Below are 10,433 nucleotides of genomic sequence, written 5' to 3'. Positions count from 1 at the left end.
CTCTGGGCTGTGATTGGACACGGAGCTCTGGGCTGTGATTGGACGCGGAGCTCTGGGCTGTGATTGGACACGGAGCTCTGGGCTGTGATTGGACGCAGAGCTCTGGGCTGTGATTGGACACGGAGCTCTGGGCTGTGATTGGACGCAGAGCTCTGGGCTGTGATTGGACGCAGAGCTCTGGGCTGTGATTGGACGCAGAGCTCTGGGCTGTGATTGGACACGGAGCTCTGGGCTGTGATTGGACGCGGAGCTCTGGGCTGTGATTGGACGCAGAGCTCTGGGCTGTGATTAGACACGGAGCTCTGGACTGTGATTGGACGCAGAGCTCTGGGCTGTGATTGGACGCGGAGCTCTGGGCTGTGATTGGACATGGAGCTCTGGGCTGTGATTGGACACGGAGCTCTGGGCTGTGATTGGACATGGAGCTCTGGGCTGTGATTGGACAAGGAGCTCTGGGCTGTGATTAGACACGGAGCTCTGGGCTGTGATTGGACGCGGAGCTCTGGGCTGTGATTGGACATGGAGCTCTGGGCTGTGATTGGACACGGAGCTCTGGGCTGTGATTGGACATGGAGCTCTGGGCTGTGATTGGACAAGGAGCTCTGGGCTGTGATTAGACACGGAGCTCTGGACTGTGATTGGACGCAGAGCTCTGGGCTGTGATTGGACATGGAGCTCTGGGCTGTGATTGGACAAGGAGCTCTGGCCTGTGATTGGACGCGGAGCTCTGGGCTGTGATTGGACAAGGAGCTCTGGCCTGTGATTGGACGCGGAGCTCTGGGCTGTGATTGGAGATGGAGCTCTGGGCTGTGATTGGACATGGAGCTCTGGGCTGTGATTGGACACGGAGCTCTGGGCTGTGATTGGACACGGAGCTCTGGGCTGTGATTGGACACGGAGCTCTGGGCTGTGATTGGAGATGGAGCTCTGGGCTGTGATTGGACACGGAGCTCTGGGCTGTGATTGGATGCAGAGCTCTGGGCTGTGATTGGACACTGAGCTCTGGGCTGTGATTGGACAAGGAGCTCTGGCCTGTGATTGGACACGGAGCTCTGGGCTGTGATTGGACAAGGAGCTCTGGCCTGTGATTGGACGCGGAGCTCTGGGCTGTGATTGGAGATGGAGCTCTGGGCTGTGATTGGACGCGGTGCTCTGGGCTGTGATTGGACACGGAGCTCTGGGCTGTGATTGGACACTGAGCTCTGGGCTGTGATTGGACACGGAGCTCTGGGCTGTGATTGGACACTGAGCTCTGGGCTGTGATTGGACACGGAGCTCTGGGCTGTGATTGGACACGGAGCTCTGGGCTGTGATTGGACACGGAGCTCTGTGATTGGACATGGAGCTCTGGGCTGTGATTGGACACGGAGCTCTGGGCTGTGATTGGAGATGGAGCTCTGGGCTGTGATTGGACACAGTGAGTGAATCATTGGCTGGGATCTGCTGACAAACATCTGTTGTGTACAATCACAGCGGGTACCGGAGGTAAGGAACATACCAATGTGTTGGTACATTGTAGGTGGGCGGTCCTTAAGTGCATGTCCACCCAATCCCCATCGCTGTGTACATCTATCACTTTTTGCTAAGTAAATGTCGCTGTGGACATTGGCACTGCGGGACATGGGCACAGCCTGCGGAACGTGGGCACTGCAGGACGTGGGCACAGCCTGTGGGATGTGGGCACTGCAGGACATGGGCACAGCCTGTGGGACGTGGGCACTGCGGGACATGGGCACTGCAGGACGTGGGCACTGCGGGACATGGGCACAGCCTGCGGGATGTGGGCACTGCAGGACATGGGCACAGCCTGCGGGATGTGGGCACTGCAGGACGTGGGCACAGCCTGCGGGACGTGGGCACTGCGGGACATGGGCACAGCCTGCGGGATGTGGGCACTGCAGGACATGGGCACAGCCTGCGGGATGTGGGCACTGCAGGACGTGGGCACAGCCTGCGGGACGTGGGCACTGCGGGACATGGGCACAGCCTGCGGGATGTGGGCACTGCAGGACATGGGCACAGCCTGCGGGATGTGGGCACTGCAGGACATGGGCACAGCCTGCGGGACATGGGCACTGCGGGACATGGGCACTGCAGGACATGGGCACAGTAGGGCACACTGCGGGACAGTGACCCAAATCCCAGGACTGTGCCCCCAGATCCGGGACATTTGGCACTCTGATCCAGGGACTGGTAGCCGACATTCTTCCGGTACCCCTCACCCCCTTCTCAGCCAGATAAAGGGGATTTTCCAAGAAGTGAAGACATGTAACACTTTCCCTCTGATCTCTGCACTGCAGATACAATGAATCGGTCGCTCTCACCTGATTGGCGGTCCTCGGGGGTCGCGGGGGGTTCTGGTTCTGCACTCACCGGGCCACATCTTATAAGAGCCACCCCCCCTCCCCCGCATTGCACGCTGTGCTGCCCGGGTTAATCACTGCCAGGGAGAAAGAGACGGCGTGATGCCAGGTGACCGCACACACCACCCGGGCACCGTGCCAGCACAAAGAGCGGTCACCCCAGCAACACCCCGTCCGCCCGCGACTGCTGCCGCCCTTCCTTTGTCTTCCCACATTATTGATCACCAGCGGATTGTAGGTTGTCACCCGAGGTAAGTCCTTCATTATAAGATGTTCTGCTGGAAGTAAAACTCCATATAAAGATACCATTGGGGTCTATTTGTATCCCAGTGCTGCTGATCTCCTGCAACCTCTTTGCAGTCACTTTCTGTCTCCATCCACTCCAGTGATGGTATTTCTCAGGGTGGGTCTAGTGATGGTGACACCGGAGGATCATGTATGTGTCATGTGTGTAGAAATGGCCACTTGTCGCCCCATCTGAAGCCCATGTGACACGGTGACAACGCAAGAGATCAGTTGGAAAACATAGAAAGTGTTGTCACCGATAACAGGAAGTGCTGGAACAAGCTCTGCACACCTCCCTAGATAATGGGAGGAGCTGAAAGATGGGCGGAGACAGAGCTGGGGAGACCTATAACAATCTAGGGACAGACTCCACCCACCAGGCTCCACCCACCGCCACAGTCTCTTTCCTCTCCTTTGGGTGGACTCACCCTCTAAAATATACGAAATGCTTGTGAGCTCAACGCAAAGACCGTCCGTGATGTGTACAGCTCCGGCCCTCCATAGAACCATACATGATTAGTCTCTGTACAGAGGAGCTTACACTCTAATGTCCCCTCCCCCCCACAGTCACATCAGTCTCTGTACAGAGGAGCTTACACTCTAATGTCCCCTCCCCCCACAGTCACATCAGTCTCTGTACAGAGGAGCTTACACTCTAATGTCCCCTCCCCCACAGTCACATCAGTCTCTGTACAGAGGAGCTTACACTCTAATGTCCCCTCCCCCACAGTCACATCAGTCTCTGCACAGAGGAGCTTACACTCTAATGTCCCCTCCCCCCCACAGTCACATCAGTCTCTGTACAGAGGAGCTTACACTCTAATGTCCCCTCCCCCACAGTCACATCAGTCTCTGTACAGAGGAGCTTACACTCTAATGTCTCCCCCCCCCCCCCCACAGTCACATCAGTCTCTGTACAGAGGAGCTTACACTCTAATGTCCCCTCCCCCCCCCCACAGTCACATCAGTCTCTGTACAGAGGAGCTTACACTCTAATGTCCCCTCCCCCCCACAGTCACATCAGTCTCTGTACAGAGGAGCTTACACTCTAATGTCCCCTCCCCCCCCCCCCCCCACAGTCACATCAGTCTCTGTACAGAGGAGCTTACACTCTAATGTCCCCTCCCCCACAGTCACATCAGTCTCTGTACAGAGGAGCTTACACTCTAATGTCCCCTCCCCCCACAGTCACATCAGTCTCTGTACAGAGGAGCTTACACTCTGATGTCCCCTCCCCCCACAGTCACATCAGTCTCTGTACAGAGGAGCTTACACTCTGATGTCCCCTCCCCCCACAGTCACATCAGTCTCTGTACAGAGGAGCTTACACTCTAATGTCCCCTCCCCCACAGTCACATCAGTCTCTGTACAGAGGAGCTTACACTCTAATGTCCCCTCCCCCACACAGTCACATCAGTCTCTGTACAGAGGAGCTTACACTCTAATGTCCCCTCCCCCACACAGTCACATCAGTCTCTGTACAGAGGAGCTTACACTCTAATGTCCCCTCCCCCACAGTCACATCAGTCTCTGTACAGAGGAGCTTACACTCTAATGTCCCCTCCCCCACAGTCACATCAGTCTATGTACAGAGGAGCTTACACTCTAATGTCCCCTCCCCCCCACAGTCACATCAGTCTCTGTACAGAGGAGCTTACACTCTAATGTCCCCTCCCCCCACAGTCACATCAGTCTCTGTACAGAGGAGCTTACACTCTAATGTCCCCTCCCCCCCACAGTCACATCAGTCTCTGTACAGAGGAGCTTACACTCTAATGTCCCCTCCCCCACAGTCACATCAGTCTCTGTACAGAGGAGCTTACACTCTAATGTCCCCTCCCCCCCACAGTCACATCAGTCTCTGTACAGAGGAGCTTACACTCTAATGTCCCCTCCCCCACAGTCACATCAGTCTCTGTACAGAGGAGCTTACACTCTAATGTCCCCTCCCCCACAGTCACATCAGTCTCTGTACAGAGGAGCTTACACTCTAATGTCCCCTCCCCCCACAGTCACATCAGTCTCTGTACAGAGGAGCTTACACTCTAATGTCCCCTCCCCCCACAGTCACATCAGTCTCTGTACAGAGGAGCTTACACTCTAATGTCCCCTCCCCCACAGTCACATCAGTCTCTGTACAGAGGAGCTTACACTCTAATGTCCCCTCCCCCACAGTCACATCAGTCTCTGTACAGAGGAGCTTACACTCTAATGTCCCCTCCCCCCACAGTCACATCAGTCTCTGTACAGAGGAGCTTACACTCTAATGTCCCCTCCCCCCCACAGTCACATCAGTCTCTGTACAGAGGAGCTTACACTCTAATGTCCCCTCCCCCCCACAGTCACATCAGTCTCTGTACAGAGGAGCTTACACTCTAATGTCCCCTCCCCCACAGTCACATCAGTCTCTGTACAGAGGAGCTTACACTCTAATGTCCCCTCCCCCCACAGTCACATCAGTCTCTGTACAGAGGAGCTTACACTCTAATGTCCCCTCCCCCCACAGTCACATCAGTCTCTGTACAGAGGAGCTTACACTCTAATGTCCCCTCCCCCCACAGTCACATCAGTCTCTGTACAGAGGAGCTTACACTCTAATGTCCCCTCCCCCCACAGTCACATCAGTCTCTGTACAGAGGAGCTTACACTCTAATGTCCCCTCCCCCCACAGTCACATCAGTCTCTGTACAGAGGAGCTTACACTCTAATGTCCCCTCCCCCACAGTCACATCAGTCTCTGTACAGAGGAGCTTACACTCTAATGTCCCCTCCCCCCACAGTCACATCAGTCTCTGTACAGAGGAGCTTACACTCTAATGTCCCCTCCCCCACAGTCACATCAGTCTCTGTACAGAGGAGCTTGCACTCTAATGTCCCCTCCCCCCACAGTCACATCAGTCTCTGTACAGAGGAGCTTGCACTCTAATGTCCCCTCCCCCCACAGTCACATCAGTGTCTGTACAGAGGAGCTTACACTCTAATGTCCCCTCCCCCCACAGTCACATCAGTCTCTGTACAGAGGAGCTTACACTCTAATGTCCCCTCCCCCCACAGTCACATCAGTCTCTGTACAGAGGAGCTTACACTCTAATGTCCCCTCCCCCCCACAGTCACATCAGTCTCTGTACAGAGGAGCTTACACTCTAATGTCCCCTCCCTCCCCCACAGTCACATCAGTCTCTGTACAGAGGAGCTTACACTCTAATGTCCCCTCCCCCCACAGTCACATCAGTCTCTGTACAGAGGAGCTTACACTCTAATGTCCCCTCCCCCCACAGTCACATCAGTGTCTGTACAGAGGAGCTTACACTCTAATGTCCCCTCCCCCCACAGTCACATCAGTCTCTGTACAGAGGAGCTTACACTCTAATGTCCCCTCCCCCCCCCACAGTCACATCAGTCTCTGTACAGAGGAGCTTACACTCTAATGTCCCCTCCCCCACATTCACATCAGTCTCTGTACAGAGGAGCTTACACTCTAATGTCCCCTCCCCCCCCCACAGTCACATCAGTCTCTGTACAGAGGAGCTTACACTCTAATGTCCCCTCCCCCCACAGTCACATCAGTCTCTGTACAGAGGAGCTTACACTCTAATGTCCCCCCCCCCCACAGTCACATCAGTCTCTGTACAGAGGAGCTTACACTCTAATGTCCCCTCCCCCCCACAGTCACATCAGTCTCTGTACAGAGGAGCTTACACTCTAATGTCCCCTCCCCCCACAGTCACATCAGTCTCTATACAGAGGAGCTTACACTCTAATGTCCCCTCCCCCCCACAGTCACATCAGTCTCTGTACAGAGGAGCTTACACTCTAATGTCACATCAGTCTCTGTACAGAGGAGCTTACACTCTAATGTCCCCCCCCCCCCACAGTCACATCAGTCTCTGTACAGAGGAGCTTACACTCTAATGTCACATCAGTCTCTGTACAGAGGAGCTTACACTCTAATGTCCCCTCCCCCCACAGTCACATCAGTCTCTGTACAGAGGAGCTTACACTCTAATGTCCCCTCCCCCACAGTCACATCAGTCTCTGTACAGAGGAGCTTACACTCTAATGTCCCCTCCTCTACAGTCACATCAGTCTCTGTACAGAGGAGCTTACACTCTAATGTCCCCTCCCCCCACAGTCACATCAGTCTCTGTACAGAGGAGCTTACACTCTAATGTCCCCTCCCCCCACAGTCACATCAGTCTCTGTACAGAGGAGCTTACACTCTAATGTCCCCTCCCCCCCCCACAGTCACATCAGTCTCTATACAGAGGAGCTTACACTCTAATGTCCCCTCCCCCCACAGTCACATCAGTCTCTGTACAGAGGAGCTTACACTCTAATGTCCCCTCCCCCCCACAGTCACATCAGTCTCTGTACAGAGGAGCTTACACTCTAATGTCCCCCCCCCCACAGTCACATCAGTCTCTGTACAGAGGAGCTTACACTCTAATGTCCCCCCCCCCCACAGTCACATCAGTCTCTGTACAGAGGAGCTTACACTCTAATGTCCCCTCCCCCCACAGTCACATCAGTCTCTGTACAGAGGAGCTTACACTCTAATGTCCCCTCCCCCCACAGTCACATCAGTCTCTGTACAGAGGAGCTTACACTCTAATGTCCCCTCCCCCCACAGTCACATCAGTCTCTGTACAGAGGAGCTTACACTCTAATGTCCCCTCCCCCCCCCCACAGTCACATCAGTCTCTATACAGAGGAGCTTACACTCTAATGTCCCCTCCCCCCACAGTCACATCAGTCTCTGTACAGAGGAGCTTACCCTCCATGCATTACACTGTGCGGTCCTAGCCATCTGCACTGCCCTGGTGTGAAAGACGCCAACAAGTCAGGAAAGTACAAATCCCCCCCAAATGACCCCTTTTTACAAAGTAGACATTCCAAGGTATTAAGTAGCATAGTGAGATTTTTTCATTTTTTCCCACAATTCTTTACACAATTGTCACCTCATCAGGTTATTTCTCAGGCACAGCATATGCATACAACAAATTACACCCCAAAATACATTCTGCTCCTCCTCCTGAGTATGGCGATACCACATGTGTGAGACTTTTACACAGGCTGGCCACATACAGAGGCCCAACATTGAGGGAGCGCCTTCAGGAGTTCTACCAGGAAAAACGACGCATCTCATTTCATGGCATCTATTATATGTGTGAAGGTCCCGGAGCAGCAGGGCAATTACCCACAAAATCACCCCAACATGTATTCTATGAGGCTGCAAATAGGTACTCAGGGCTGGTGAGGGGTACTCAGGGCTGGTGAGGGGTACTGTGATGGGCTGGTGAGGGGTACTCAGGGCTGGTGAGGGGTACTGTGATAGGCTGGTGAGGGGTACTCAGGGCTGGTGAGGGGTACTCAGGGCTGGTGAGGGGTACTCAGGGCTGGTGAGGGGTACTGTGATAGGCTGGTGAGGGGTACTCAGGGCTGGTGAGGGGTACTGTGATAGGCTGGTGAGGGGTACTCAGGGCTGGTGAGGGGTACTCAGGGCTGGTGAGGGGTACTCAGGGCTGGTGAGGGGTACTGTGATGGGTTGGTGAGGGGTACTCAGGGCTGGTGAGGGGTACTGTGATAGGCTGGTGAGGGGTACTCAGGGCTGGTGAGGGGTACTCAGGGCTGGTGAGGGGTACTCAGGGCTGGTGAGGGGTACTCAGGGCTGGTGAGGGGTACTGTGATGGGCTGGTGAGGGGTACTCGGGGCTGGTGAGGGGTACTCAGGGCTGGTGAGGGGTACTCAGGGGTGGTGACACGATCACACGCACTCGTCATATGACAGCGGCGGGCGGTTTAAAGGACCGTCTTATACGGCTGAGAAGAGTTTTGTGATGTTTGAACTCTGAAGACAAATCGCCTTTTATGTTGACTGAACTGTCGGATCTCTTACAATATATATAAAGCAGAGACCCCGGGGAATAAAATCTTTTTATGTCACTGTATTTCAAATGCAATTTTTTTTCTCTCTGCAGGGCCCCCCCCCCCCCTCCCACAGGACAGGCGGCCCCCGGATTGATTGACCTGTATAGGACAGTCATAGGTGTCCTGTCATTGTAATCCCCCCACCCCCGCCTTCAGATATGAGGTGTGTAGAGAGCCCGGGGGAGGGGGACTACCTGCCTCCTCAGGGGGTCATAGAGACGGGGAACCTCCAACCAGCAGGAAATATCCCCCATTATAGGAAATTGTTTCCCAGAATTTTCATCTCAGATCTGCAGATCTCCTGCAGCCTCTTTGCAGCCACTTCCCATCTCCATTGATGACGATTCCTGATTGGACCGTGTCCGCAGTCACCCCCCCTCCCCCGCAGAGGGACCTGCGCACTCCGGTGTGATGGTGCATTATTTGGTCCCAATGAATGTGAGTGCGGCACCTTCCTCAGGGGGTCAGTAACGCGTTTCGTCTTCACACCTGAGTGCCAGGACGTCCTATTCCCTGATAAAGTGTACAACCCACACCCGGGGGGGTAAAGCTTTGGCTCATCCACCTGTTTATACCACCCCCCACCCTGTAAATGATCTCATCCGATCGGAATCACAAAGTTTCTCTTTATGGAAAACACTGGAAAGGTTTTCTGTGTCGGACTAAGAGGAACTACAAGTCCCAGCAAGGCTGGATTTGTCCTGAAGTAGAAGGTCATCCTGACCCCTCCCCCCCCCTCCACAGCCAGATAATGAGGATTTCCGGGCGGCCTTCCGCCAAGTTTTCTATTCAGTGTCCCGGGAATAGGAGGAGCCCCTCCCCCCACTACAGGAATTTCCTACAGGAAGGACTCTGCATGCCGGGAAACCAGGAGAGGAGCTGAGAGACAGGACTGAGGGGGCAATACACGGGATTGGGGGGGCAATACACGGGATTGGGGGGGGCAATACACGGGATTGGGGGGGGCAATACACGGGACTGAGGGGGTAATACACGGGATTGGGGGGGCAATACACGGAATTGGGGGGGCAATACACGGGACTGAGGGGGCAATACACGGGATTGGGGGGGCAATACACGGGGCTGAGGGGGCAATACACGGGATTGGGGGGGCAATACACGGGGCTGAGGGGGCAATACACGGGATTGGGGGGGCAATACACGGAATTGGGGGGGCAATACACGGGACTGAGGGGGCAATACACGGGATTGGGGGGGCAATACACGGGACTGAGGGGGCAATACACAGGACTGGGGCAATACACAGGACTGGGGCAATACACGGGACTGGGGGGCAATACACAGGACTGGGGGCCAATACACGGGACTGAGGGGGCAATACACAGGACTGGGGGCCAATACACGGGACTGAGGGGGCAATACACAGGACTGGGGGCCAATACACGGGGACTGAGGGGGCAATACACGGGACTGAGGGGGCAATACACGGGGACTGAGGGGGGCAATAGACGGGACTGAGGGGGCAATACACAGGACTGAGGCGGCAAAACACGGGACTGAGGGGGCAATACACAGGGACTGAGGGGGCAATACACGGTACTGAGGGGGCAATACACGGGACTGAGGGGGCAATACACGGGACTGAGGGAGCAATACACAGGGACTGAGGGGGCAATACACAGGGACTGAGGGGGCAATACACGGTACTGAGGGGGCAATACACGGGACTGAGGGGGCAATACACGGGACTGAGGGAGCAATACACAGGGACTGAGGGGGCAATACACGGGACTGAGGGGGCAATACACGGGACTGAGGGAGCAGTACACAGGACTGGGGGGGAAATACACGGGACTTAGGGGGCAATGCACGGGACTGAGGGAGCAATAGACCAGGA

This window comes from Lithobates pipiens, unplaced genomic scaffold (genome assembly GCF_037356315.1).
Source record: "Lithobates pipiens isolate NorthernLeopardFrog02 unplaced genomic scaffold, aLitPip1_a1.2 Scaffold_23, whole genome shotgun sequence".
Taxonomy (NCBI): domain Eukaryota; kingdom Metazoa; phylum Chordata; class Amphibia; order Anura; family Ranidae; genus Lithobates; species Lithobates pipiens.
Note: the sequence above shows the minus strand (reverse complement) of the source record.